Genomic DNA, 4,705 nt, shown 5'->3' on the forward strand with positions numbered 1-4,705 from the left:
AAGCCCCCAGCCCTGTCCAGCCCAGTAATAGTGAATAAGGAAGGAAGTGCCTGGAAGGAAGGGCTGGAGCCTCCCTGGACGCTTGTGTGCTGGAACACTTAGCACAAGTTAGCAGGCGACGAACAGGACACGGATTATTTATGTAAGACTCAAGAGTCACCTTCAGACTTTACAGTTTATAATGTGCACACACAGAGCAGAGGGTCCTGTTTATCCGTCTGTAATGTTCACTACTAGTATTGTCCCATCCAAACCCCAACGTCTGTGTATTCAGTTACCTTTGGCTGGCAGCGGCCCAGTTATTATTTATCAAGATTTCCGATCATTCCGATTTTTTATAGTCGCTATTCACAGCAAAGAAGCTGTTTACAGCCCAAAGGGGTGATTCAGGTTGGCTCAGTAAACCGTGAGGATCGCAGCTTAGCGAGCATCAGAGACGCTGTCCATCCAAGTGCCCACCCTCCGCCGCCGCGATTCCCCTCTTTAACATGCAAAGAGATGTGTAACGAAAAAACATTCGCCAAATTCGCCCCATTCTGAGGGAACTAGAATCAAGCCCCAAATGTATTCAAATAACACACATGCAGCTAACACTTTATGCTGGGGGACCTCCCTGTGCTGTCATCTGACAAAGCACACACCTGCACCCTCCCTCCCTACAGCCCCACCTTCCCCATGTATGAGGGGGAGACTGCAGCAGATACTTGCTGTGATCCCTTACTTCCCCCCAGCAGCTGCATCCACCCATAGAAATCTAATTACCAATAAGTGCAAAGCCTTCCCGATATTGTCCCACATAGCTACCGCCACCTGAAACTGACGGTAGCCCCTGTTAGAGTTATTTTATATATTGCGTATACTTTACTCAGGACCCCAGGTAAAACTTTGAATCATTGCACCCCCAGACCCCCCACTGCCACCAATACCCACTTTCCAACCCCTTAAATAAAAGCGTGGAAGTGGTGTCTAATAAGTTTTACAGCTGCCACCTGCAGTAAGTACAACAAGGATGTATTCCTTATAGGCATCCTTAGTTTTGTGGTAGGCATACTTGGTGGCGACCCCCCCCCCCCATCCCCCAGATCCTGGAGCCCTAGGCAGCTGACAAATGTTATTGCCAGCCCTGTTCAATTGTACTGCCAAGGGCGGGCTGGGCCCGGGGGGGCAGGGTGCCACATGCCCCCCCGGGCCGGTATGAAGTGGCTGGGCCAGGACTGGCTGTGTGCATCTTGCACAGCCCTGCTCCTGCCATCTTCGGGTCCTGCCGCACACAGACCTCCATGTATGGTGACGGCCCCTCCAAAAATGGCCGCAGCCTTGGAGGAGACAGACACTAGAGGTACTGCTGTACCTCTAGTGTCTGTCAGAGCCTGGATGACAGCGCGGCCAGCAGTGGCGTAAGTATGGGTCCGCACACGCAGTCCTAGCGGCAGCGGGGGGGAGCCATCTCCACGGGGGCGCAGGGTCACGGCAGGCACAGTTATCTGCGACTTGCTGGAACCGTAGACAAGTGACAGGCTGGAAGCTGCAGCTACTCCCTCCCCGGACATCGGATAGCGTCCCAACCATCTGTGGCACTGCCTGCAGTCACCTGCCCTGCCATAAGCCAGGTCCTTTGTCCCGCCCGGATCACACCGCGTGGCTCTCCTGCTGCCTGCTGCACCGGGTAGAGGCCACTTCCTGCAGCAGTGCACAGAGACAAGTGTATATATATATTTCTAAAATATGGGCTGACCCTGCTAGAAAAAACTGCCTGTACTCTAAATAAGACTTATACATTTAGATATTCATATACATGTGTATGTATGTAATGAAGAAACAGTGGTACTCCATGGGTTAAAGCAGGCAAATATATGTTTAATTGGCATTACGGTGTGTGGCATTATGTTTAATTGGCATTACGGTGTGTGACATTATGTTTAATAGGCATTACGGTGTTGGCTTTATGTGCAATGGGCATTACGGTGTGTGGCATTATGTGTAATGGGCATAACAGTGTAAAATTTTGCAGTGCGCCTTCAGCGCGCGCTGTACCCATTTCGGGTGTGTGTGGGGGAATGATTGTTTAATAATTGCTGCATACTAGATAGAGGGGAGAGGGTAGGGTGGTGAAACGATGGTGATGGTGGTGGGCCACTTGCATGTGTTGCCCCCCAGGCTGAAAGTTGCCAGCCAGCCCCTGTGTACTGCATATGTCAAGATAGCACTTTTCGGTACTTATGTATTATCTGGGCTCCCGATTTTGGAATCGCATGCCACTACTTAAGCCATGCGATGCAATGCGATTTTCAATTTTAAAGAGCCGATTTTTGATTGTATACTCACCCATGGGTGCTTAGTATGTGAAATCTCCATATTGGACCTTTTCATACCCCCACTATCCAACTACGCATGGAGTTGATTTCATATAGTGTGGCGAGCGTAGCGAACCTCCTAGCCCGAAGCATGGCGAGCGCAGCGAGCCCCCCAAGGGGAGGCGTAATACATATGGAATAATATGCAATATGCAATAATCAGTGTCCCGCCACGCTTCGGGCTCGGTGGTTCGCTACGCTCGCCACACTATATAAAATCGACTCCATGCGTAGTTGGATAGTGGGGGTATGAAAAGGTCCAATATGCAATATGGGGGGTGATTTCACATACTAAGCACCCATGGGTGAGTATATAATAAAAAATCAGCTCTTTAAAATTGAAAATCGCATCGCATGCACTATATCGCATGCGATGCGATTTGATTCCAAAATGGGGCGCCCAGATAATACATAAGTACCCACTATTCTTATGGTGCCCATACACGCTACGATTATCGTATGCGTTTTGTACTTTTTAAGTACAAAACGCATCGCATATACGATAATCGCGGCGTGTTAAGTGTCTGCCGCGTTCAGATCCGACGCAATGCGCGTCCCCGGGAGCCCGGTATAGTAAAGTACAAAAAGGATGTGCAGGCACATCCTTTTTGTACTGTATCGCATAGAATCGCATGCACTTTTGTAGTATAGTGCGATGCGAAGCGATGCGATTATTGGCACGCCCCCACCCGCTGCCAGTCACCTCTTCTCTTCCGCGCCAGGCTGTCACGCGGAGGAGAAGGAGCTCCCAGCACTTCCGGCAGTAAGGTGAGCCGCAGCACTGGGAGAGGCCCCCGGGTAGGAAAGCACGCCGCCCCGTACATAATCACACAGCTCTCCCTTATATCCTTTACCTCAGGAGCATTTTTTTCTAGATACAAAACGTTTAAAACAACTTTATTTATTGTTTTAATTATGTGGACATTAGCAGAAATAAAGTTCTTGAACTTGCAATAAAAAAATAGGTTAAAATATGATCAAATCAAATCGCATCTGAGCTCATCGGACGCATCAAAGTACAAATTGCATCCAATCCAATTGGAAAGGATTGCATACTGCAAGAAAAAACTTGTATAGTCAAAATCAAATCAAATCAAATAGGACCAAAAAAGCGTAGCGTGTATGGGCACCATTATTTTATGTTCCAGTGCAGCAGTTTCCAACCTGCCATATGTGCACCCCTGGGGTAAGGAGCAGACCAGTTGGGGGTACATGAAAATAAGATTGGTAATGGTGGAAGAATTCTCCCTTTTCCGTGAAAACTAACCATGTTGCGTCACTTCGGATTCTGTTAGCAGTGTCGTCATCACCTCTTGCCTTTGCCTGACCAGAAATCCACTGGGAGCTACCCACGCTGCCCTTAGACATCAGCTGTCATCTGCCCCGCGCTGGCACGGGTGGAGGAACTAGCCGCATTAATCCTACATGCGTTAGTGGGAACCCCGGAGACAGTACACAGCCAGCGGCCAGACACAGAGGGACCCGATTCCTGACCGCACACTGCTCCTCCGCTAACAGAGACAGTACACAGCCAGCGGCCAGACACAGAGGGACCCGATTCCTGACCGCACACTACTCTTCTGCTACCGGAGACAGTACACAGCCAGCGGGCAGACACATAAAGACCTGATTCCTGACCGCACACTACTCTTCTACTACCAGAGACAGCACACAGCCAGCGGCCAGACACAGAGGGACCCGATTCCGGACTGCACACTACTCTTCTGCTACCGGAGACAGTACACAGCCAGCGGGCAGACACATAAAGACCTGATTCCGGACTGCACACTACTCTTCTGCTACCGGAGACAGTACACAGCCAGCAGCCAGACACAGAGGGACCCGATTCCGGACTGCACACTACTCTTCTGCTACCGGAGACAGTACACAGCCAGCGGCCAGACACAGAGGGACCCGATTCCCGACTGCACACTACTCTTCTGCTACCGGAGACAGTACACAGCCAGCGGCCAGACACAGAGGGACCCGATTCCTGACCGCACACTACTCTTCTGCTACCGGAGACAGTACACAGCCAGCGGCCAGACACAGAGGGACCCGATTCCTGACCGCACACTACTCTTCTGCTACCGGAGACAGTACACAGCCAGCGGCCAGACACAGAGGGACCCGATTCCTGACTGCACACTACTCTTCTGCTACCGGAGACAGTACACAGCCAGCGGCCAGACACAGAGGGACCCGATTCCTGACCGCACACTACTCCCCCACTTCCAGAGACAGTACACAGCCAGCAGCCATACACAGGGACCCGATTCCTGACAGCACACTACTCCTCCACTACTGGAGACAGTACACAGACAGTGGCCAGACACAGAGGAACCCGATTC

Source organism: Crinia signifera, chromosome 3, assembly GCF_055691185.1.
Source record: "Crinia signifera chromosome 3, ASM5569118v1, whole genome shotgun sequence".
Classification (NCBI taxonomy): Eukaryota; Metazoa; Chordata; class Amphibia; order Anura; family Myobatrachidae; genus Crinia; species Crinia signifera.